The sequence below is a fragment of the Sapajus apella genome, unplaced genomic scaffold, assembly GCF_009761245.1.
Source record: "Sapajus apella isolate SASKATOON/1434 unplaced genomic scaffold, GSC_monkey_1.0 scaffold22, whole genome shotgun sequence".
Classification (NCBI taxonomy): Eukaryota; Metazoa; Chordata; class Mammalia; order Primates; family Cebidae; genus Sapajus; species Sapajus apella.
The window spans coordinates 19,775,027-19,802,480 of NW_022436962.1; the positions used below are offsets into that span (position 1 = coordinate 19,775,027).

Below are 27,454 nucleotides of genomic sequence, written 5' to 3' on the forward strand. Positions count from 1 at the left end.
TCAGCAGTGGGAAAACAGACTAATACACCAATACCAGAGGCCAGGCATAGTGACTCACCCCTGTAATCCCAGCACTTTGGGAGGCCGAAGTGGATGAATCACCGAAGGTCAGGAGTTCGAGACCAGCCTGGCCAACATGGCAAAACCCCGTCTCTACTAAAAATACAAAAATTAGCCAGGCTTGGTGATAGGCACTTATAATTCCAGCTACTTGGGAGGCTGAAGCAGGAAAATTCCTTGAACTCAGGATGTGGAGGTTGTAATGAGCCAAGATTGCTCCACTTCACTCCAGCCTGGGAGACGGAATGAGACTCCTCTGTCTCAAAAAAAAGAAAGAAACAAACAAACAAAAAACCATACCCAAGCCTAGATAATTTATGAAGATAAAGGTTTAATGGACTCACAATTGCACATGGCTGGGGTGGCCTCATAATCATGGCAGAAGGCAAAAGGCATGTCTTACATGGTAGCAGAAAAGCCAGAATGAGAGCAAAGAAAAAGGAGTTTCCACCTATAAAGCCATCAGATCTCGTGACACTTACTCACCAACAAGAGAACAGTATGGAGGAAACCACCCCTATGATTCAATTATCTCCCACACAGTCCCTCCCACAACACATGGAAATTATGGGAGCTACGAACCAAGATGAGATTTGGGTGGGGACACAGCCAAACCATATCAATTGTTTTTTTAAAAAGAGGTTGTCTACTGAGAGAAAGGGCTGAGAGAGTGCATATGTGTGACTCTTTTGGTATTTCACCTCCAATGTCCACTTCACTTAGGTTAGAAAACCATGATTTTATACATTAGAAGTCTTAGCACAATGATGCATGGTATGTAGTAAGTACTCAGTAATTACTTGTAAACTGAAGCTTTAAGATATTTTAATAGAAAAGCAAAAACTCTATTAACTAGTAATTAACTAAAAACATAGACTCCTGGTCAATGTAGGTACAATAACAGGAAAAATTAAACTGCTTTTCCTACTCTCACATTCAACACAGAACACTTTCATGTTCAGAGGTGTGGGCTTGCTTTTGCTTTCCCACACAGCAGTTCTCCAGTGTCACCAACTGGGTGTCCTACAGTTGAACTCAATTCTGACACTCCTACCTGGAAATAGCATCAGATCCCACAGGTGAAGGGCTTGGTCCCACAAAACTTCCCCCAACTTCAGACATCAGCTGAAAGTTGTAGGCTACCTACAACTGCTGTTTGATTTGACTGCAAATTGGAGCTTTCCATAACCCTCTTCTCTTGTTTGATTAATTTGCTACAGCAGCTCACAGAACTCAGAGAAACACTTGCTTTTACTGGTTTATTATATTTATAAAGGATATTATAAAGAATACAGATGAATAGCCAGCCAGATAAAGAGGTGCTGCATCGGGCAAGGTATGTGGGAAGGGGCACAGGGCTTCCAAGCCCTTTCCAGGCACATCACCTTTCCAAAACCTCCCCATGTCCAGCAGCCCAGAAGCTCTCTGAACCCCGTAGTTTAGGGATTTTTTTTTTTTTTGAGACGGAAGCTTGCTCTGTTATCCAGGCTGGAGTGCAGTGGTATGATCTCAGCTCACTGCAACCTCTGCCTCACAGGTTTAAGCAATTCTCCTGCCTTAGCCTCATGAGTAGCTAGAATTACAGGCACACACCACCATGCCCAGCTAATTTTTATATTTTTAGTAGAGATGGGGTTTCACCATGTTGGCCAGGTTGGTCTTGAACTCCTGACCTCGTGATCTGCCCACCTTGGCCTCCCAAAGTGCTGGGATTACAGGCTTGAGCCACCATACCCAGCCCAGTTTAGGGAGTTTTATAGAGGCTTAATCCTGCAGGCATTGTCGATTATTAACTCAATTTTCAGCTTCTCTCCCCTTCCTGGAGGATGAGGGGTGTGATTGAAAGTTCCAAGCTTCTAATCATGGCTTGGTTTTTCTGGTGACCAGAACCCATTTGGGAGCCCTCCAAAAGTCACCTTATTAGAGCAAAAGACACTTCTGTCAAACAGGAAATTCCAGGGGATAAAGAGCTCTGTAGTCAGGAATGTGAAGTTCGGGGGTGTTGTGGGGGCGGCAGAGAACAAATATATATTTCTTACTATAAATCACAACCTCATAGTAGATGTTTGCCTGCTTATAGCATGTGCCCAAGAAACAACACTAAGGTTGTGGTAGTTGTACTGAGGTATAATCATGAGAAAACAAGTTAGCATGTCAGTATCGTTCTTATAAAAGAAATGAAATAAATGCCTTTTATGAAGGATCTGATTCACAAGCACAGTACCATTAAGAAGATAAAGCGGTTGATGACTATTAATGTGAAAATGACCACCATTTGGATGTTCCTGCTGTCACATTCTTAGAGAATTTGGGGATGGGTAAATGTGCACAAGTATAAATATATATGGCTAGACCACATACTTACTGTAAAACAATCTTAAACTCCAAGTATGATTGCTATGAACAAACTTCATTAAAAATAGTATTTAGAGACCAAATTGTTTTACTCCTCCTTACTTTGAAATAACATTACAATTAACTTTTCTCTCATGGACCTTGAGGAAAAAAGAAGATGACGGCGATAAACAGCGAGAGAGAGCTAATGGCCTTCACATCCCCCATGTAAATTTTGGCTTATACTAAAGCACCCAAGGACAAGCATCAGCAGTAAATCATATAACCTACATTTCAGAATCAAAATTGCCTCACTGCATCCTTTCTGAAATCAGAGGAGAAATTTTAGATTGTTATTTGCTCAAACCTATTTGCATTCCCTGGGCACATACCCAGTGGCAGGACTTCGCCGAGAGGCATTCTCAAGCCATCCTGAGACATCCACCCTGCAGGTTAGCCACACTTGTAAGCTCAAGAACTGTATGAGTGGGTTTTTCCCTTTTAATTGGTACTTATCTTTGCCCTCAAGAAAGAAAGATGTTTTCAAATACTCTGTGTAGTAACAAAAAAGAAAAAAAAAACTAAAATTTTTTTGTTCCACTTAGCCAGCCATAAGCTTTCCGTTAACTCTCAGTCATAAATAAATAGAATTGACAAAGACATTAAAGATGGAAACAATAAAAATAGTCAGGAAGTACAGAAAAAAAAAGATTGCCATGATATTCTGTCTCGTCTTGCCAAAAAGGTATTAAAGTACCAATGATATAAAAATAGACTTGAACAATTTTTTCTAAAGGAAAGGGGGGTAGCTACTCCCAGAATATCAGATGGGTGTCCTAAAGGTTTCATTGATTAGTTGATAAGTTTGCCGGTGAATGATTAGTCAATTAGTCAGAAAGGTTTGAATTAGTTACTAGAGCTCTGCCTCCCATGAATAAATGTGGGGAGTATTCTCTCTTCCACCCTCTGTGACAGATGATATCTGTTTTCTCCTGTGAGTTTGAATTTAAGAGCCACTGAAGCTCAGCAACAGTATATTCTGGCTCAAATGAGCTGAAAATTGCGTTCAATTTGAATTTCAAAAATGGAGGGGAGGAATGGGGAAAAAATAAAACCTCAGCACCCATCAAGTCTCTACACTTTTCAACTACTTCCTGCTGCTTAGCTGCATTCCGCCAGGCTGGGGACCTGAAACCCAGGATGTGTTGCAGGGGAAAGAGCATCGCTGGATTCCTGCCCAGTCTGAGTTTAAAAATAAACTTTTTATAGTCAGGATCAAAGCAAACCTCACTTTTACACACATGCATAATGCAGAATGTGACCCACCAAAGAAATAGATTTACCTTTTCCAAACTGAAATTGGCCTGCTTTATTATTTTTTTTCTTTACATACTCTGGAGGTGATAAAGGTGAAGGTGTTTTTCTTGACAAACTCTGGAAAAGCAAATTCCTTTCTAAATAATTCCTCTTCAGCTCACTTAAGACCCTCATTCCTTGTGGCTGGATGTCCCACCTTCACCTGCTTCATGTTACAAAGCAGATGTGTTCTTGAAAAGTTGAGCATATGGCTATTGATTTTCTAAATCAAATCATACTTTAAATGCTCTAAGAGAGTTGGTTATTTATAGGAATCTTGTGATAAATTATATTTTAAAGCCAAGCTATTTTTAGTGCACAAATCATTGCCCCTTCCTGCAATGGCATAGTAAGCATGAATTTGAAGCATATCCAAGTTTTCTGAAAGCAGGGCACACCTGTAGTCCATAAGAAGTAGATGTAAGTATCACCAATATTTAAAATTAAACTGATGTTATGCAAAACAACAGATGATATCCCGAAATCATGTAACTGAACGATCTGGGGCCAGAACTGCATTTTATGGTAGTTCGAGCTGAAGGAGCAGAGAGAATGCCAAATTCATTCCAACGGACTTCACACATGAAAACCTATTCTCCCGCTGACTAAATTCTTCTCAATTTGCAAATTAAGCAACCTGGGTGCCACAAAAAAGGTAATTCAACTTCCAAAGTGCCATTTTCCTCACTGAAGCGGGAACCTGCTGAATGCTGTTCACAAATATGCCTCATTCCAGAGGGTTCAGTAGCAGGCATCACTGAAAGGCATCATCTGCAGTGAGTGCACACGGATTCCTGCACACCTACTCTGTGCTGGCCTCTGCTGCGGGAACTCAGAGTTAACTAATAAATCAGAGATCCTGCATTAGAAGAGGCAGTGGCTCTTCATCCTCCCTGAGTTACAAACCCGCGTGAGACGACGGTGAATGCCCACTCGCCACCAAAAGAATCCTTCCATGCTATGATCGTTGTATGACAGTCATTACAACTACAACAGAGTTCATGGATCCAAGTGAAGCACCTGGGTCTCGGAGGTTAATTGACTAACTGACGGTAACCTGGAAACATTATTATTACATAACTGTCCTTCAAAAATGGAGTGAGGTAGACAGAAATCCCTGGAAAAATAAACGGGTATTCAATTGGAATCTAATGGATACCAAAAACTCTTAGTAAGCTCACAGAAGGTAGAATTAGAAAGAGAAGGATCCCTATCTTAAACACAAGACAGGACGTAAAGAAGAGTAATATTTTACTTCTTAGGCATCAGTGAAAGACAAGAATTAAGAAATAGTCTGACTTTGACAACCGCAGCTTACTAGTCAATATAGCGAATCAATAGAAACAAGGGCAAAACCTTTCCAAAGCACCCACATGATCACTGCAACATACACTCAGTGAAGTCCAATCTGCCAGAATATCCTACTCACACACACAAAAACACTTTAAAAGCATTAAAAACGATGTTTTTACATTTTAAAAGGCAAAATGCGGAAAACATTTTTCCTTACTATGAAATACTTGCCAGCCCCACAATAGCAGTCAAAGATGTCAAGGGGCCACTTAACCCTCTAACGTGTATCATGTGGCATTATGTTATGTAGATTTTAAAAGAACATTAATATCTCCTAATCTTGTAGGGGGCAGCTTACCTTTCAAACTGCGACAATGTTAGCGTAGGATTTTTTCCTTACATCTTCATAATTTAATATTGTTTCATTGATGAACCAGTAAATTGTCAGCTCTATTCATTTATGTGACGTGAGCAAGGATCCAACCCAAAAAAGGAAAAAAAAAAAAAAAAAAAGGTAAGGTCAATTTTCTTGGCCGCTGCATTTAATAAAATCTCCCAGGCAATAGAGTTAAGCACACATTAATAGCTATGACTTAGTATGCTCTGCCTTTAGCAAGTCTTTGATTTTCCTATATATATATATATACTCAGGGCTGCATTAACACTCCAACGAAGGTACAGTCCTCATTTCTTATTTTAAGATTTCCTCCTTCTCAACTTTATCAGATTTATTAATCTCCTGCTACTCTCTTATTGATAGCAAATGCTCTGGTTAGGGTTTCAAAACGTTTTCCATTATAACACCCATATATAACTTACAGAAAAAAAATTCTTCCAAGGCCAAGGGACATTCTACTTATTTCACATTAGTCTCAAAATAGATGCATTTCTCCAAATATGAAGGCCGTGTGTCCTATTTCTCTGATATTCAGGAAAAAACACAAGAGGGCAGGTAGAGAAGCCCAAGTTTTCTAAGTGGAAAAACTTAAAGCTTCTATTTTAAGTAAACTGCACAGTGGGTTTTCACTAAACATACACTAATGATGTTTTAGGTAGATGTCTCTTAAATGAAGCTACTGGGTTGAGTCTCATGAAGTTGCTTTTACTCTATCTAATTTTGACCTACAAAAATGGCAATTCCATATGATTTAACTTTATACTTCTCATATCTTTACTCATATATAAAAATACCGTTCAGAGCAACAAAGCAATCCCCTGGATATCCGGGGAAATTCTGTCCTCAACTTGCAGCTCAGCCGGTGAGAAGGGAGAAGGTTGTGACCAACAGGAGGCTGGAATGCCCTTGACAATTTGTTTGGTGCAAACTGTGGTAGAATTTATTAAGTAAAAGATTTGGAGAAAATAATTATTCAGGTGGCACCAGGCCACTTTGCCGCACATCCCTTGAGGCATAAATGTGGTAACTGTAGACTTTGGGGAGTGAACACTTCAAAGAGATGCCTGTATTTCATTAGAAGACCCTCATTGGGACCTCTAAATCTATCCACCAAAGACACCCTTCAGACTCATAGATTTCCCACTCTCTTTCAAGAATGTTAAAAGTAAAATGCTGACAAATAAATTAGATTGAGGTTTCAATCCCAACTTGCCCCTACACCCAGCAACTGGAATCATACGTTGGTAATTTGCTGTAATGCTAAAGAGAAACTATTTGAATACTAGAAAACAAAGGGATCATTTTAAAATAATTTCTTGCATAAAGTGAGCTGAAGATCAACTAGGACAAGAGACCAAGGAGGTTTTTGGGGCAGGTAGGAATTTGACAGGGTCCAGGATCAAGAAAGGTGGGTGCTTTACAGAAAGAAATAGAATGGTGTTTAGAGCATACTCATGAGAGAGACAGGAGGTAAGATGACTTGAATGTGAAAATCCCACCCTATTTATTTTCTAGGACTGTGAACATAAGAGACTGTCAAAAAGCTGTAATTTACATAAGTATAAAGAAACACTATGAAAAAACCCACCCAAAAGACACTAGAGGGTAAGACACCTAAGAAGACCTAACTTAGATTGTTACTTTTTAAAAAAAGAAAGCACAGGACTCAGGAGGTATAAAAACAGGGCTTGAATCAAGAAAAATCCTTCAGGTGCTGATTTCAACAGTTATGTGGCTGCTTTCTGTGTAACATTGCTAATGCTTACAGACAGTGTGGCCATAGATTTCAAGTTAATATTTAAACTCTATAACTTGTCATACTCCATCTCTGAAATCACTGAAAATTTGAAATAATGTTAATATTATAACAATAATTTTAGGTACCAGTCTCCTTTTGATCCCACACAAACAGCTATCTCTAACCAGAGGCATTCAACTCAGGAGGTTCAGAGTTTGTAGGCAAGAAAAGATGGTGGGGCATTGGAAGGACGTGTGGAATCAGTTCCTGTTACCCCTATGATTTCCTCTTATTACAAAATGCAGTATACATTTCCTTAGATAAATCTTGTTTAAATGGTGACAACCAATCCAGGTGAAAGATTTCTTATTCAATACTATTGGTAATTCACTAAAAATTGGGAGGAAAAATGGTTGTAAACGGCCTTTAGAAGTACAGTAACAATATGATGGAGAAGCTTTTTGTGGGTAACCCAGGAAATGCACTACGATTTATATCTGTTTTCCCTTGTCTACAAATATTCTAAATTCCAAACAATCAGTTTTATTTTATTTTCAGTTTTAGATTCAGGGGTGCATGTGCAGGTTTCTCACACGAGTATATTGCGTGATGCTGAGATTTGGGCTTTTGCTTATCCCATCACCCAAACAGTGAACATAGTACCTGACAGGAAGTTTTTCAGCCCTTGATCTTCTTCCTCCCTCCCCTCTTTTGAAGTCCTAGTGTCTAGTGCTCTCATCTTTGTCTGTGTCTATCCAATGTTTAGCTCTCACTTATAAATAAGAACATGTAATATTTGGTTTTGTGTTTCTGTGTCAATTCACTTACGATAATGGCCTCCAGCTGCATCCACATTGCTGCAAAGGACATGGTTTTATTCTTTTTTATGGCTGCATAGTATTCCATCTTCTATATGTACCACATTTCTTTATCCAAACCACAACTGATGTGCACCTAGGTTGATTCCATGTCTTTGCTATTGTGAATAGTGCTGTGGTATACACTTGAGGGCAGGTGTCTTTTTGGTAGAATAATTTCTTTTCCTTTGGGTATATATCCAGTAATGGGATTGCTAAGTTGAATGCTAGTTCTGTTTTTAGTTATTTGAGAAATCTCCAAACTGCTTTTTACAGAGGCTGAACTAATTTACATTCCCACAAATAGTTAGAAATGTTCCCTTTTCTCTACAACCTCACCAACATTTGTTATTTTTTCACTTTTTAGTAACAGTCACTCTTACTGGTGTAAGATGGTATCTCACTGAGGTTTTGACTTGCGTTTCTCTGATGATTAGTGATGCTGAGCATTTTTTCATATGTTTGTTGGCCACTTGCACGTCTTCTTTTGAGACATATCTGTTTACGTCCTTAGCCCAGTTTTAAACTTTTTTTTTCTTGTTGAATTGTTCAAGTTTCCTGTAGATTCTGGACATTAGCTCTTTGTAGGATGCATAGTTTACAAATATTTTCTCCCATTCTTTAGGTTGGGTTGTCTTTCTTTTGATAGTTTATTTTGCTGTGCAGGAGCTCATTAGTTTAATTAGGTCCCAGTTGTCAATTTTTGTTTCTGAACAACCAGTTTTAAAATGTAGACTGAGACAGAACTCACAACTGTTTTGTAAGCTGATGACTGCCTATCCTATACCCAATTAATTACTACAATTGGGCATATAAACTTACTACAAAAAAAATTCCAGTATTAAGAACTATCAGGTGCAGTTGCCTGGATTTTACATTGCATTATTCTTAGGGGGCACCTTTCACATGTATTACAACGTGAACGGTCAGCATCACCATGGATGTGTAATATGGGATAGGGAGAGAAGTCTCCGGATTCCCTTTTCTAGCCCAGAGAATATTTTTAAAACAAATATAGATAACTAAATTACCAGTGTCCCTTCACTCACAAAGTCATTGACCCCAAGGCAATAGGACTTATATCATCCCTACCATCACCAGCAGCTGCCTCTGCATTGTTGCAGGAAACTTCTCAGAAGGGGAATGACCTCTCTAAATACAGAGGAAGAAAGATCTGTTCTTCAGGTCTCAAACAGGTTCTAAGAATAGATATTCCAATTACAGAAGAAGCCACTTAGTACATGATATTCCAGAAACATGGTAGCATTACAGTGGAACCTGACCATACACCCAGCTGTCCTTGGGGAAAAACACATTTTGAATTTCAAAACCTTAGGAATATGTCTTATTGGGAGGGGTTACCTGTAATCTACTTACTACATGCAGATACAAAAGCCTGATCAGCATATACTCTCAAACAGTGAATGGATAGCAGAAATAAAGATTTTTAAAAGGGGAAACACACATAGTTCCTTTAATTATTCTGAGTATAATCTTAGTGTACAGCCAGGAAAAAGATAAACAGAAGAAATTCCTCAGCTTTCTAGATCCCTTACCATATGTTATTCATGTGGGTCTAAATAGGTTTGATTATTTGAAGTTTTTTTTTTTTTTTTTTTTTCAGGATTTCGATAAAGGCAATCAGGCAGGATTATCTTGGGCAGGCACAGGATATACAAGCAAGTTACTGGATGCTGGGGAGATGTGGGACAAAGACAACTTCAGCTCCCCCCGGCAGGAAACTTGCTCTATTAAGAGATAAACTGTCATGACATAATCTATATCATGCATCTTTTAAAACGAAAAGTGCCTCAAAGATTATGAAATAGTTTTGAGAGTGGAAAATAATCCATCAATGTAAATACAGCTTTTTCAGTGATGGGTACCATATAAGGCTCCCCCCAGTTAAACTGAGGTCAAACTTAGAATTCCAGATTTAGATCTCCCAGTATTTGCCACTCTATATTTAGTCTTCACAAATTCAATAGTATTGGCTACTTTCTGATGCAAACGCTGATGGAGGAAGCTTTTCTGTGAGGACAAAGTATTTTTAAAATAAGAGATTTCTTTATAAAGTTGGCCAAGATCCTTGATTCTAGCATTTTGCCAATTATTTTCCTTCCACTTTAACCCTGGAAACATTAAAAGTTAGTAAGGAAAAGGGAAGGGAAAGAAATAAGAGAAGAAGATATAAATGAAAGACCAAGAGAAAAGAAAAATCATGGGGAAAAAAAGGAAGGTTAATAAAGAAGGAGCACATGGCCTCCATTCACTCAAACTCAGAATATCATTAATGCACCCAATATCAAATGCAGTACGAGTTCTTCTTGGTTTATCATCCCCTTCCCTGGAGAATGCAAGACGGCTATTGTTGATGAAGATCTTGGAGATAATCCACCCCATTTTACCAGTAAGGAAAGGGAAGCCCTATAAGGCCAAGTGACTCACAAAGTGATGACTAGAAGCCAGAATCACCATAGACCAGTCTAATGTTCTACCAACTATATCTGCTTGGAAGTGGTAATGGCCTTTCCAAGACTTAGACAACCACTAATGGCAGCAAGAGTGAGGTAAAATGGAGATGCTCTTCTCTCTTTGGGGGGAAAACAGAGATGATCAGCTCACAGTACTAGGACCTACAGGAAGAGTTGGGCAAGGCTGCCGCTGACCCAGCTTCCAGGGTAATCTGACCATGGCAGAACAGCACACTGCGAATTTAGAGGGACAAGCTCTAAGCCCAGTTTTCTCATAGTTCCAACAAACTGTCTCCAATGGTCATTGTGACATAACATGTCTGATGATTAACTAAAAGCTCTTCATTAGATCAGTCAGCTTATCATTAACAGCTCCCCCTATCTTTAATAGAGTAAATAGGACAATGTGAAATAAATGAGAGATAGCAACAATTAGATAAAGCCTAAACCCAAATGAAAGAACCCTCTGCTCTCAACCAAGGAAGCAAAGAAACAAAAGGGGAGGGAAAAGTGGGTTTTGTTAAAGATGAGAAGTCAGAGTGCTGAGGAGGGAAATGTGGGGAGGAAGGAGGCATTTGCTCAATCAGTACCTATTTTCAGAATTTCCTTCAAGCTGGCTTGAACTGAGAGCCATCAATTATTTAAAAGATGTAACATGATGCTTCCTTTGTTGAGGCAAATCTGCAAGCAGACCCCGAGAGAAAATAAAAAATGAATTAGGCAGAATTTATTAGTGCGCTTGAAGAAAACAAAGATTTAGCTATTGGAACTGACTCTTTTAGAAATGGTTCAATTTTGTCTCCTAAAATCCACAAGCCTTTCTTCCCTCTCTCTGTACCTGTACCTATTTATTTATTATTTTCTACAGTAGATCACACAAACAGGAGAATGAATCATTTCCCAAACTTCTCCTTTCTTTTCAGATTCAGCTTGATGTACTGTCTTCATTTAAATTACAAATACACTAATCTGAAACACTGTTTACCAAGTAGCATTTTAAATGAAAGATACAAGAAATTGCATCGCTCACATTTAAAAAATGACTTTAGACTCTGGACCTCATAAAAAACAGCCGACAGTGTTCTCTGCCTTGGCTGCTGTATTTCAGTCCAGTGAATGAAATTCAATTAGTGGGCTTTGTACTTAGAACATTATGATTCTGATGGTTGGTCTGATCAAAACTGGTGTGCCAAGCCTCAGTTCTATTTTTTTGGCAGACCACAGCTAAGGAAAAATTCAATAGCGAAGGTTGGCAGGAGAAAAGTTAGTTTCAGAGGAGCTTACTTTTCACCAACAGAAGAAAATATGGGAGGAGAGAGCTGCTCCCTGGAACAGTTCGTTATTTACTAAATGAATGAATTAACTTTTTGAGAAACCTCAGTACCTGAGTCTGTCGTTACCAGTTTTAGTACTTTCCAAAAATAGCAATTGGCATAAAGTAAACCAGTACTAACTAGAACCAATAAATCACAGATTTCATTCATCTTTAGGTTTTGATCAGCCTCAGCTTGTGTTCCAAATGAATCATAGAGAGACCACTGTCTTCATGATGCTATCAGAACCCTCCCAAGTAGAACAAAGCAATGAGCACCTCATGGGAAATGCCAAGCTCTTTAGAGTGAAGACTTAAGGTAATCATCAGTTCGAGAGGTGCTGTATCTTTAACACTTCTGAAATCAAACCCGCACACAGCAAAAGCAACTGGATGCAGCATAGGCCCTCACATGTCTTGACCAGCTATCTGGACCACTACACCATGATTCAGAAACACCACACCCACATCTGCATGGACCAAACAAAATAGTAAGAGCAAATCAAACTGATCATTATATGGCTTGATTCTTCGGCCAGCAAAAGCTGACAAGTAATAGTGAAAATTCCCAAAGGATATATAGCCATTGGTCTATTAGTATCGATTAATTAGCCAATTAAGATTTGAGCATCCATTTAAATTTTAGTATTGTTTTCTTAAAACACAGACCACCCCCATATCCATCCATTCATTCATCCATCCATCCTTCCTTTCTTCCTTTTCTCTTCTTCTCTTTCTCTTTCTCTTTCTTAGAGAATCTCACTCTGTCACCCTAGCTGAAGTGCAGTGATATGATCTCAGACCACTGGGTTCAAGTGATTCTCCTGCCTCAGCCTCTCAAGTAGTGAAATTACAGGCACCTACCACCATGCCCAGCTAATTTTGTATTTTTAGTAGAGATGGTGTTTCACCAAGTTGCCAGGCTGGTCTTGAACTCCTGACCTCAAGTGATCTGCCCGCCTTGGCCTCCCAAAATGCTGGGATTATAGGCATGAGCCACTGCGCCCAGCCTGATTTTTTTTGCTTCTCTCACAGGGAATGACACCGCCATACAACTACTTTTATAATCAAAAACAGAGGAATCATCCTTAGCATCTTTTTTTTTTTTTCATCACCATTATCCATTTCATCTCCAAGATTTTCCCTCTTCTTGGAAAAAGATTACAGGAACAATCACATGAAATGCCAAGAAAAAAATGTAAATATATATATCCCAGAAGTGGCATCTGTCTTCTTGGTACACTCATTGGAAAGCTGTGCTAGGTACTTTACATATTGCCTGAGCGTGACCCAGGATTTAAGCCAGATGAGTAGCCTGGACTCACTGTGCCCTTGGTGCTATTTTTCTCTGACTCAAAATTCTATGCCCACATTTGTTGTTGATACAAATATATCATATCGATGGTTTTTTCAGATGATAAAGAGATTCATTCTAAAATGAATCTTTCCTGTATCAAATACCAAAGGCAAAATGCATGCTTACTTCCTTCCCATAAACGGGCTTCCTCAGATGTACTTTTTTTCAGAATCAGTAAAATGGTAAGCTAGAGTGGCTTATTCTTAGCTTTCTAGAGCTAAAGCTGTGCGTGACTATTTACACCAAGGATATTAGCAAACAATACAAATCAGGTGAGGTGGTTTTATTCCCCCCTGGGAGAGCCAGTTACCAGCACGTCACCAAAAAGGATTTTGCTTTCATTGTTTTCTTCTTAGCAAATAGAAAGATCCATACTGTCCTGCATCAACTCCCATTTTTTTCTTCCCTTCCTTTTGCCATGGAAACTAACCAGCAGTCTACCAAACTGGTTTCCTCTTGCTCCTTGACACATAGCTAGCCATTTTCCAGCCACTCTTGCACGTATGTAAGGCCATGAGATGAGTTTTCCTCCATGGAAAGAGAATAGAAGTGACAGGAGCCTCCCCATACTTGGTCCATAAAAACCCTCCCGCTCACTGTATCCCACATGGTCTCCTTTTCTGCAGATGACAGATATAGGAAACTGTGGATGCTGTGTATTGAGGTCAGAGAGCCACAAGATAGGAGGAGCTCGGCCTTGAAATCATCACTTGAAAGAGACCCCAATCAGCAACACCCATTAGAAACTTTTTGTGAAGGAAAAATTAACTTTTATTATGTTTGAAACATCAAATATTTGGGAGTTGGTTCGATACCCCAACCACCACTGCTGTAACTAAGCACTTTTCCCCTCTTCTTTCAACAGTTCCTCCCACCAGCTACTGTGATAAATCTGGAGATGAGAAATGGTCAAGATTAGGAAGAAAGAAATAGGGGATCTGGCTAGGCACAGTGGCTCATGCCTATAATCCCAGCACTTTGGGAGGCGGAGGAGGGCGGATCACTGGTGGTGTGTGCCTGTAGTCCCAGCTACTCAGGAGGCTGAGGCAGGAGAATCACTTGAACCTGGGAGGCAGACGTTGCAGTGAGCTGACATCGTGCTACTGCACTCCAGCCTGGGCAACGGAGCGAGATTCCATCTCAAAAAAAAAAAAAAAAAAAAAAGAGGGAAAGAAAGTAAACGGAAATAGGGGACCTAATAGATATTGTTTTCTCACCTAGAGTTTTTATTTCACTGTAGAGTTTTTGGTTCTGAGTGCTAGCGCAATTCATTTAGAAAGTCATCAGCTAGAACTGTGTTATTTCCATATACTTGCTGGACGGCGTGCAGCTTATTCTTTTTCCCTACGGTGATGTCACCTCAATGAAATGTCCCAATTTAGAATCATTTCCACGTTAGAAATATATGAAGAATCCAATCCATATGCCCTACGACTTGTCAAGGAAATTAACTATAAAGACAGTATTGATATTATACAATTAAAATGAGAGCTCTTAACATATTTAATTTCCCCCTGACCTGACTTTCTTCAGTCATTATGGACAAAAAGTATGAATTCATTATTTGCAAATAGCCCAGATTGTTTAATGTATTCTAAAAGAAACTAAGACACCCCCTTGCAGGCGCGCGCGCGCACGCACACACACACACACACACACACACACACACACACACACACAGGCACACATGTTTCTCTCTCTATCGAGGGCAAAAATAATAAAGAAGGTAAAGATGAGAAACATTCTAAGTTGTTAACAATGTAGACTTAGTGTAGTAGAACTACAAACATGTTTTTAGTCCATATGTTGTATCTTTCTATAATACTCAAAGCGAAAAAATGAAGGGAAAGGAGGAGGAAGGGTGGCGGGGTAGGAGGGAGGAAAGTAAGGAAACAAGAAAACTGGCTTAACCTTTCCAGATTCTCTACTATATATAGTGTCATGTACCCCCTCTCCCCCATAAACTGGTATGAGGAATGTATTTGGGGGTATTTGGGATTGTTGTGTTCTCAAAAATTTAACAATCATGGCTCTGAGGCTTAATCACTTGTATGTGTTACAAAACCAGATGGTTCAAGTGGGTGTTTGTTTACAAGCTCTTTGCATAAGGTTTTTAGCTGTTTTTTAGACCAAAGCTGAATATTTCCACTAAGAAATAAGGCACTGAGGAATTAATGGAAAACCACTGGATTTCATATGTCCCCGTGTTTCCTGCTTCCACTCTGACACCGTTTGGTGTACTTTTTCAAGGATCTATTTAGGGCTCCCAAAACAAGAACATAAGCCTAGAGCACTTTGAGTTCTAGTTTATGGGACTCCAGCATAATTTGGGAGGAAGAGGCCTCTCCCCTGGGCTCAGCATTGTTCTGGGTGCTGTCAGTGAATCAACTGGGAAAGAAGAAAGCGCTCTGCCTTTCCGACACCTTCACCATGCTGAACCTCTTGAACTTATTCTGTTTCCTGTTTGAACTGGCTTCTCCCACTGAGTTGTTTTGACCAGCCATATCCATCTCCAGCTCCCTCCTTCTGGATTTAGATGAAAGGAGAGAGAAAACTTTACTGGCGATTCCCCTGTTCTTTGTTTCCTGTACATTAACCACATGGCTACTATCTGCAAACATGCAAAGGCACAGGTTTATTTACCGCAAAATAAGGGAAATAATGTTGAAGGTTTCTTAAGGGAGAATAAAAGGGTTCATCAAGGCACCAACTTTTATGACTTTGAAAAGATGAGTATGTGTTTCTGGTTTTCTGGATGAGAACCTCACCCCTCTCCCAGCACACTGTCCACTCTGTATTTGACCTTCTTTCAACAGAAACAGAGGCAGTCAATGCTTGCTTCTCTTCATTTTTAACAAGATGAATCATGTCCATCACAGTTAGCACGCATACTATTAATGTCTGAGATCATAAGTATTACCTAAACTGGTCTCTTTCCTGTCACCACCTAATCAGTTCCAAAAATTTACAATATTTGAGGTGAGAAAGGCAAGGACAGTACATGAATATCTTGACATTTTTGTGAGCTTGTCTCTGTCATCTTCTAAAACAAATGAGCAAGAAATTATAAACTAACTGAAAATGTGTTTCATCATTATCATTTGAGTCTTCTCTTTTACTAGTTCGGGGAGGAGAAAGAAATGAGCTTTCCTAACTTCTTTTTTTTTTTTTTGAGACAGAGTCTCACTCTGTCACCCAGGCTGGAGTGTAGTTGTGCCATGTTGGCTCACTGCAACCTCTGCATCCTGGGTTCTGGCCATCTCCAGCCTTAGCCTCCCAAGTGACTGGGATTACGGACATGTGCCACCACGCCCAGCTAATTTTTGTATTTTTAGTACAGAAAGGGTTTCACCATGTTGGGCAAGGCTAGTCTCAAACTCCTGACCTCAGGTGATCCACCCACCTCAGCTTCCAAAAGTGCTGGGATTATAGGCATGAATCACTGAACCCAGCCCTCACTTCTTTTGAATTACTTCAGCAAAATGAGGTATTATTTGACTGCATTTCCAAGGTAAGAATGTGCTTCATTTACTATTAATTTTGTCTAGAGAGCAACATGGCTTCTGGCCTATAATCAGTGTTTCATAATTGTATGTTGAATGAGCTACTAGATAGGACTATCTTCCAATTCTAACAAACTCAGAACTTAATTTAATATATGTCATTAGACTTTACAACGAAATGTAGGAACACCTAGATAAATTAGCACATTCATGATTTATGTGACTGTTTTGCCTCTTATTCTGAAGGTAACTTTTAAGAAAGAGCTTTTTCATTGTTTATAACTTTTAATAAAGGAAAGTATATCTGGTGGAATGCAAAAGACTTGAAATACTGCCTAGGTTGTCAACAAAAGAAATCAAGCTTAGAAAATACTTGTCTGTGGAAACAGCATTGACTATATAGTAGTAAACTCTCAATTAAAACTTATTAAATGAATTCATAAATAATAACCAGCTTCATATCAAGGTAAAGATCTAGGCTGAGTGCAAAAGGTTAAACAGAAACTCAGTTCCTGATTTGCTGACTATCCCATATTCTATTTATTTGTCCATTATTATGGGCAATGATTATTCTATTTATGACATAGACCACTTTACACAATTACTGAAGATGTTCAAAAACTCTTCCAGAAACTCATATTATTAGTTGTATCCCTATTCTGAAAGCACATTTCTCTTATTTTTTAAAAAATATGTGGAGTATCCACCTAATCATAGGTGTCATATACAGAACTTTCATGAGGCATTGAACATGAAATTTAGTTTAAAATTAGTGGTCACATGAAATGAGCATGTTTAAAACCAAGAAGTGATATCATCTAATCACAATCCTCTATCAAATACTGGGAAAAGCTGTAATGGTCTCAGCACACGGAGAACTCCTTCTCTGCAGATCAAAGGAGAGTGGAAAACACCAGCAGTAGCCATGAAATATCACTTGTATCCACTATTTATGTTTTATATCCTGTCAACAGCAGAATGTTCATTTAGCATCAGACACAAGTTATTCAGGGACTTAGATGATGCAGCAAGTGTCAATACTGATGTTACTATTTACAGCCCAATAAACTATACTTTGAACAATATTAGTAACGTAAAGCCTAGGTAGCACTCCTAGTATTAATGCCTTAATACAGATATATTGCTATAAGCATAGTTTACAGCATGGAACATAAACACAAATCCAGTGATACTAATAAATCATTTTCTTGACTGCTTAAAAACGTACTGCCAAAATGGGCTTTATGCTTTACACAATGGAGCAGAAGGCAGTGATATATATTTAAATTTTCAATTTTTAAGCTGTCACTCAAAAACTTTCATACTTTTTTTAGCTTATTGATCTTACGGGCTTGTGATAAGACTTCAACTGCTTGGTTGGGCTGTTTTTAGCTTCTGCTTCTTATTAAAAGAGCTAAATCAGGAATCACAAAATGCTACTAATTTAGCACTTCCCAACAGAAATGAAAACTAAAAACAGCACCAAAATAGTGTAACCCTCATGTTTTATTGCCCTAGAATCCCAGATTTAACTACTATAGAGCATAATAATGGGTATAATGGAACTATTTATCATTATATATGTGTATGTGTATGTGTGTGTGTGTGTATATACACACACATACACACACACACACACACACACACATACACAGCAAAAAATACAAGCTTGTATTAAATATACTAAAATGATTGTGACAGGATTCTGACTCTTGTTAAGTATTTTGCACAAGAAAATACACACAGAGATACACATGCTATATATACATTTGTGTGTGTGTATAATATATATTAAAGATTCTACAGTTCTATTTCCCACTTGTTCTTTAATTGACAAAGAAACATACATCCTTAATTCCTTAATGTTTTAACCACTTCTTACCTTCAATTTACACCCAACCATCTAAATATCCTCAGTAGAACAGCTGGAGTAATTGGCTACATCTAATCGACCAACTTGTGTAAACGCTCTCCACCCCACACCCTGCCAATACTCCCACTTGTTTTTGAGTGGCAAATCATATACCACAATCGGAAAACTTTCAAATGCTGATTTGGGGCTCAGAACCCTGTCCTCTCAACCCTGCGTGTGCTCTCACATTTGACTTTCTACAAGCTCTTCAGGGTGATTTGTTTTCTCCCCTCAGTACTGGCCCCAAAGTTCAAGGCTTAGTGTGGAAGAGATAGCGGCCCTCATAGCTAATGGCCCATATTTCGCAAAAGGCAGCATGGAAAGAAGCCAGAGCCTCACGAGGACAGGATCCATAATAAATATTCCCACGATGAATGAGTTGTGTGGTCATGGTCAGGGATCTTATTGCATTCCTGAATCTTATCCACTCAAATATGACAGAGCACTAGGTTTGTTCTTATTTCCCCCATGGCATCCTCCTGTGGCATCCTAACCAGTAAAGATGGTGTAGTCACTATGAAACAGACACGAAATTTATTCTTGGCAAAAATAGCTGCTGGAATTTTTGTCACGATCATTATATCCACCTTCTGAGAGGATCCTGAGCGACATGCAAGATAGCAAAATCGGTTAAAAATACACGCATAACAAAGAAGTTTTTTTTTTTGTGTGTGTGTGTATCTAAAATCATCAGTCTTCCAGAAACAGCTCCTATTGTCAATAATTTTAAACTTCCTGCAACATTTCCAACTGAGCCCCCAGATATTTCCTGGCATTGCTTTGCTGTCAGCTACTACACATGGACACCACCAAGAGTCATCAATTTTCTACAGAGCTCACTGTTTCATTTTTGAACCCCTTACTTCCACTAATTCAACTGCTTCTTTGAAGACTGCCTCACAATCACTCACACTGGGCCCCTTTGGCATGTCTACAATCTGCATATGTATATGTATGTGGGAGTGTGCACACCCAACCACAGAGGCACATTTCCATTTCTCCCCCACATAAATATGGTGATGAATTGGCCGCTTAGAGCTTTTCTGACAGCCAGTCGAAATGGTAGCTACAATGACCAGGGGATGTCCTAGTTCCTCCATGCAGAAAGATATTCAGCGCACGTAATAATTATCCATCCATCTCGTTCACACTAAAGGCATGGCAATGCAATTTTGCCCTTATAATCAAGACCATATGACAAAAACCAAGGCCATTAGGGACCAATTTCGAGTATTCTCTGCAAGACAATGATTTTCCAACTGCACTTACATATGCTGAATAGTTACCTCTGCACGACCGCACCTGCTCTCATTTATGTAACCCCTCTGTTTTCCAGAGCCTTTCTTAGTAATGCAATAGAGCAAAGTTTTAAAGGCTTGCAGGCTTTTTTTTTCTTCATTATTTTTTTTCATTTTCCAAAGCGTACTATGAAAATGTTGAGGGCAAAATTTCTGCTAATGCCAATGACCATATTTCAGAGATTTGTTCTCTTCTGTTCCCTATCCCCTGGTACCTTCATCCTCACTCTTGGCCCTGCTTGCTTTCCTTTGAACTGAAGCATGATCTTCAGTTCAGGCCCATAATTACTTCACATATACTTCTGACCTCACCACTTCAGGTTCAGTGACACAATAGTGTTATCTCTGAAAGGACGTGATATCATCATAAATCACAGAGCTGTACAGGCAAAGGTGCTATTTGCAAAGTGGGAAGAATACTAAAATTATTTTGAAATTATAGAAAATACAGCTCAGGTATTCTTGTGTGTCTTATTTATAAGGCTTAAAGAAATGATATAACACATATAAATCTTAAAATAATAATATGGTTTATCATTAATGATGTATCAATTTGGGGGACAGTGGAAAAAAATCATAAGACTAGTAAGAAGGAAAACATTAAAAAGCCTATGCAAAATGGAAACTGGCCCAGACACTTTATATTACTATCACTGCTTTAGATTTTCTATAGATTCCATGCTCCTTCCTATTTTTCAATTGTTGAAGAGAAGAGAAACATGCCTAAAACATCAATTAATTGTCATCTTGGTTCTTGAGCTTATGAGCCAAGTTACATCATATCTTGTCTCTGAACATATTTTTTTAGATTATGAGATAATGGGCTTGTTAATATGAGTGCAATCAGTATTTTTTTAATTGCACTGCTCCACGGATAAAAAAATGCTATAAGTAATAACTCAATATATTAAAACAATAAAAACTTTAATACAGTCCTTCTCCACTGAAGAAGTCTTCACAGCTCTCAGATGGCCATTTTCAGGAAAGCTCTGTGAAGATACTCAAGAACTCCCCATCCCTGCATTGGAGCCATCAAAACCAAGTTCAGTTTGCTTCATTCTATAACCTGGAAATTCCATCATTATTCCTACTTCTTGCTGCTTAATTTAACATGATGAAGCTTGGCCTCTTCTAGGGAAACAAAAGCAGAATGCATTATGCAATTTTCAATATAAGGCACTCAAGAGCTCCTAATTACTTGATTTAGGCATATGTAAATAAGAAGACCTTATATAAAATGAGTCAAAGATCATGCCTTGAGCGTTCCACCAGTTGAACAATATTCTGATTACCTAATCAGGTTCTAAATGTATGTATAATGTATCCCTCAGAATATCAAGGCTATCACATGTAAAGCAGTATGGTTCACGTTAATATATATGCTGTTTCTTCAATTAAGACATTTGCCAGCTGACAGGCAGAGGAGTAAGTTGTGACATCTCAGTAGTGATCTTGCCTGAGCATGTGTGAACTTAGCTGTTCATCTGATTGTCACTTCATTGGTATTATTTGCATTGGCAACAGCATATGGAGTTGAGTTCCTGTTCCCTTTATTTTTAGTTGACATGTAATAATCGTACATATTTATGGGGTATAGAGTGATATTTCGATACATGTATACAATGTGTAATGATCAAATTAGGGTAATTAGGATATCCATCATCATAACCATTTATCATTTCTTTGCATTGGGAACATTCAAAATTTCTCTTCTAGATTTTTTGAACATATACACTGAATTATTGTTAATGACATTTAACCGACAGTGCTATAGAACACTAGAATTTATTCCACTTATCTAGCTGTAATTTTGTAGTTAACCAACCTCTCCCATCGTCCCCTCACACCTGCCCCTCACAGCCTCTAATAACCATAACTATACTCTCTATTTCTATGAACTCAATTTTTTTTATCTCCTATGTGTAAGAATATCTAGGGTATTTCGTTTCTTTGTCTGACTTATTTCACTTGATATACTGTCCTTCAGGTTAATCCACATTGCTGTGAATGATAAGATCTCATTCTTTTTTAATGGCTGGATGTTATTCCATTGTGTCTATATACCACATTTTCTTTATCCATTCATTCATTGATGGTCACTTAGGATGACTCCATATCTTGGCAATTGTGAATGGTGTTGCAATAAATGTAAGAGTGTAGATATCTCTTCGATATGCTGATTTCTTTTCTATTGGATAAATACATAATAGTGGGATTGTCGGGTCACACAGTAGGTCTAATTTTAGGTTTTTCTTTTTAAAGAACACTCCATGCTGTTTACCTTAGTGGCTGTGGTAATTTACATTTCCACTAGAAGTATATAAGATTTCCCTTTTCTCTGCATCCTCATCAGCATTTGTTCTATCTTTTTGATAATAGCCATTCTAAATGAAGTGAAATGATATCTCATTATGGTTTCGATTTTTGCAATTCCGATGACTAGTGATGTTGAGCATTTTTTCAAATACTTATTGACTATTTGTGCATCTTCTTTTAAGAAATTTCTACTGAGATCTGTTGCCCATTTCTAATTTAATTATTTGTTTTGTTTTGTTTTGTTTTTGCTGTTATTTGTGTTTTTTCTGTATTCTGGATATTGGTCTCTTGTCACAGCCAGTCTGTCAGTTTGCAAATATTTTCTCCCATTTACAGGTTGCCTTTTGACTTCGTAAATTGTTTTCTTTGCTGTGCAGAAGTTTTTTCAGTTTAATATAGTTCCATTTATCTACTTTTTCGTTGCTGTCTGTGCTTTTACAGTCTTATATGCAAAATCTTTTCCTAGACCAACATCCTGAAGAGTTTCCCGTATGTTTTTTTCTAGTAGTTTTATAGTTTCAGGTCTTCCAGCTAAGTCTGTAATTCATTTTAAGTTTATTTTTGTCTGTGGTGACGGATATGGATGTAGTGTCATTTTTCTGCACACAGATATCCACTTTCCCCAGCAGCATTTCTTGAAGAGTGTGTCCTTTCCTCAATGAATGTTCTTGGCACCTTTGTGGAAAATCAATTGCCTATAAATCTGTGAATTTATTTCTGGGTTATCTATTTGTGTTTCATTGGTCTATGTGCCTGTTTTTATATCAGTGCCATGCTGTTTTGATTACTATAGCTTTGTAGTACATTTTGAAGTCAGGTAGTGTGATGCCTCCAGCTTTGTTCCTTTTAGTATTGCTTTGGCTGTTTGAGGTCTTTTGTGGTTACATATTACAGAATTTGTTTTAATTTAAATTTTATTATCTTAAAATGCCTTCAAAAAAGATTGACCTGTGGTGATGCACTAGGAATAATGTCATTGGGTATGAAGGAACTATCCTGTCAGATGCCTTGCTGTGCAGTTACAGACAACAGAAATGGCCAAGTCTTCCAGAAAAAAAAAATAAAATTTTGAAAGCTAACAGAGGTTGGCATGAACAATTCCAATGTCACTTGCATGGCAATTTGTATCCATCAAAATCTTTCAATCAAGGAATAAATAAAACCAAAAGGTTAACCAAATAGGAAAAACTGCAAAATAAAAATTACATGAAATCCTAGTTTCTGCAAGTCTTGAAATTATATTTCAATCTTAAAGGTATTAAATGTATGTTATGAAAAGCATCATATCACTGTGATATTAAAAATATTGACTAGTGGATAAAAGTGATTCCAAATAATTTAAATGTGAAAAGGACTTGGTTAGGTTCTTTGCTGAGCATGGGGGATACCATTTTCTTTTTGCTTTCTTCTTCACTGTTTGCTTCTTGTATCTCATCTGTGGATTGATGCTCATGTCCCAGTCCTCTAAATGTTAAAGAAGCTAAGTCCTTGGATCTCTTCTTTTGTCTTTCTACACTCTCCCTAGGTGGTCACAGCTAGTCTCCATAACTTTGAATACCATATATACTTACAGATCCGAAATGTATAACTTTAGCCAAGATGTCTCCTGTGAACTCCAGAAATATTTATCTATCTTCCTACTCAGCACATTTATTTGGATCTAACATGCATATTTGTCTAATATGCATCTCAAAATTAACATTTCCAAAAATGAATCCTCATTACTCTCACTCTTTAACCAAATCTATCTTTCCCCAATATTTTACATCTTGTGGTTGGCTGCACAGCTCAAAAACTTTAGCAGCATCCTCAACTCTTTCTTTCTCTAACACCACCCATGCAATCCATTTGGCTCTTCCTTCAAAACACATCCAGAGCTGATCAGTTCCTCTCATTTCATCCTTATCACCTCATTCCACAGAACCAGCATCTCCCTCCTGGACAATGGTAATGGCATCCCGACTGGTTTCCCTGTCTCCGCCCTCACCCTCTTCAGTCTATTCTCCATAGGCAAGCCACAGTGATATCTTTTTCTTTTTTGAAAGTCTAAGTATTAAGTTACTCATTAAATAACTAATTATTGCCTATGATAAGATGCACAGATTTTAAGAGTAAAGTTTGATGACTTTTGACTAACATATCCATTCTTAAAACCATCTCCATCAAGTTACAGGACATTTCTATCATCCCAGAAAGTTTCCCTTATGATCCTCTCTAGTTAGTCATCTCCCAGAGGAAACCAGTGTTCTGATTCTCATTATGAAAGCTTAGTTAGCTGGTTTCAGAAGGTCACATGAATGGAAACATATACTATGCCCCACCATGTGTGCCTGTTTTTTTTTTAACCACATCATAACATTTATGAGATTCATCTGTCATTGAGAGTATTCATAGTTATATCATTTTATTGATGAGTAGTATTCTACTGTATAAATATCCCCTAATTTGTTCATTATTTGTTGATGGGCAATTTGAGTTGTTTCACACATTTTAGCCATTATGAATAAAGACGGTATAAACACTAAACAAAACTTTTTGTGGATCTATGCTTTTGTTGTTCTTGAGTAAATACCTAAGAGCGGAATTGCTGCGTCATAGGTAAAAATCTTTAGTTTCATAAAAACTGCCTATTTTTCAAAGTGTTGTGCTATTTTACACACTCACTAACAACAAACAAAAATTCAGCTTACACTACATATTTGTAAGTATTTGTCAGTGGGTTCTTGTTGATGCTGTTTTAATTTTAGCCATTCTAAAGGGTATACAGTGGCATCTCCCTGTGGTTTTAATCCATCTTTCCCTGATGACTAATGATTGTGAACATATTTTCATATGCTTATTGATCATTTGTATATCTTCTTTTGTGAGGTGTTTGTTCAAGTCTTTTGCAAATTTTTAAAGAGTGATCTTTTAAAAATATGTTAGGTCTTATCACTTCTTTGCTCAGAGCAATCCAATAACATTTCAGATCACTCACTAGGAGCCAAAAGTATTTACCACATCCACTAAAGCACAACACGATCTGCTGCTCGGGTAACATTATGATCTCATTTGCTAGTACTGCTCCATCTGCTTAGACACTTCATTCTCCTGGTGTCCTTGAGAATCCAATCACCAGACCTCTCAGAGCTCCTGTTCCCTCTGCGGGGACTTTCTTGTCCCAGAGATCCACCTGCCTGTTTTCGCATTTCCTTTAGTACCTTCTGGAATATTGTGCACAAAATAGCAACCAGATCTCCAGCATTCCCTATTCCCTTTATCCAGTTTTATTTTTCCCATAAGACCCATGAAGATGTGATTATTTTTACACTTATTTTTTAGTTCCTTTGCCCCTCTCTCATTCCTCCCTTTTGCACTTTCATCTTCCTTCCTTCCTCCTTCCTTTCCTCCCTCCCCTCCTCTCTTCCTCCTTTCCTCCCTTCCTCCCTCCTTGCCTCCCTCCCTCCCTTCCTTCCCTCCCTCCTTCCTTCCTTTTCTCCTTCCTTCCTTCTTTCCTTCCTTCCTTCTGTTATTTATGGTTTATCTCATTCTACCAAAATACAAGCTCTATGAGGACAAGGAACTTTTGCCCATTCATTCCACAACTTTTGCTCACTACTGATTCCTAGATCCTAGAACAAATTTTTAGCCCTCCAGAAGTGTTGAGAGGACTATATTTTTGAACTCTACCAACTTAAACACATAACATTTTAGTCTTCAACTATATTTTAAAAGCTGCAGATATATCTATTTAAAAGAAAAAAAAAAACCTAAAACTGTGCTCCCAAAATCAATTTCATTTTTAAGAAATGAGGCCAGGAATGTTTGCTCATGCCTGAAATCCCAGCACTTTGGGAAGCCAAGTCAGGAGGATCACTTGAGCCCAGAAATTTGAGACCAGCCTGGGCAACATAGCAAGAGCCTATCTTAAAAAAAATAGCTGGATGCAGTGGTACACACCTGTAGTCCCAGCTGCTTGGAGGACTGAGAGAGCAGGATCCCTGAAGCTCAAGAGTTCAAGGCAAGAGTAAACTATGACTGTGGCACTGCACTCCAGCCTGGATGACAAAGAAAGACCCTGTCTCTAAAATAAATAAATAAATATTTTTAAAAAAGTTTTTAAAAACTGAGACTGAGTGAGCATGAGAATCATATAGATTTCCTAGAACAAAATGAAAACATTATATATTTTATAAATGTATCTATACGTATACATACATCTGTACACATACACGTATAGAGAATTTGCTAAGTAAAGTAATAATAAAATAGATAAATAAACTAACCTATACTGGGTCCTTAATGTTAACTCTCACAAGAATCCCAGGAGGAACTATTTCCACTTTACAGATAAGAACATTGAGGCTTAGGGTGTTTACGTAACTTGTTCAATTCACACAGCTGGTCAGTTCTAAAGTCAGGATTTAAACTGTATTACATTTTATCAGTTTGCCTAAATATTATGTATGTGTGCATATGTACATTTAACTTGAATTAGAACAATTAAGAATAAAGTCTGAAAGAAAACAATCTAGTCCCTTGCAATGCTTTCACAAGATTATTATCATGTACATATTTTACTGTGTTTGAATTTTCTTTTTGTAATTGTTAGAGACTATATATATCTCATATATGTAAGTTATGAAACATAACAGAATAAACTCTTACAGATCTACCATCCAGCTTAAATAATGAGCATTGCCAAACCATTAAAGCTACCTGTCTTCCTCAATTCCACTCAGCTTCCTTCCTCACCAGAAGTAAATGCCACCTTGAATTATGTGCACATCACTCCTTTGTTTTACTTAGAAATTTGATTAAATGAATGTGTCCCTAAATGATATACTGTTTAGGTTATTTCTATGGGATTTTTCAAGATGGTATCATACTGTATATAGTCCTCTCTGGTTGTTTTTTTTTTTTTTTCTCATTAAATACTATGCTATTACGGCTCCTCTATGGGTTGGTTTGTTTGTTGAGACAGAGTCTCACTCTGTTGTCCAGGCTGGAGTGAAGTGGCATAATCATGGCTCGCTGCAGCCTTGAATTCTTGAGCCTAGGTGATCCTCATGCCTCAACCCCCTGAGTAGCTGAGACTATAGGTGCATGCCACCATCCCTGGCTAATTAAAAGAAAATATTTTTGTAGAGACAGCATGTCTCTGTGTTACCCAAGCAGGTCTTGAACTCCTGGCTTCAAGCAGTTCTCCCACCTAGTCCTCTCAAAGTGCTGGAATTACAGGTGTGAATCACCAGGCCTCACCCAATT

General features: G+C 38.1%; 1 protein-coding gene across 5 annotated transcripts in view; it reads right to left on the reverse strand.

Moving 5' to 3' along the window:
• The window catches only part of ESRRG (estrogen related receptor gamma), a 640,029-nt gene that overhangs the window by 438,484 nt on the left and 174,091 nt on the right, over window positions 1–27,454 (reverse strand). For 4 of the 5 annotated variants that reach the window (XM_032288597.1, XM_032288596.1, XM_032288599.1 and 1 more), the window contains exon 2: window positions 5,402–5,493. The exons of the other annotated variant lie outside the window; for it this stretch is intronic. The gene's annotated coding sequence lies outside the window, so the exon portion shown is untranslated. The remainder of the gene's footprint in view (window positions 1–5,401; window positions 5,494–27,454) is intronic. 5 annotated transcript variants of the gene reach the window in all.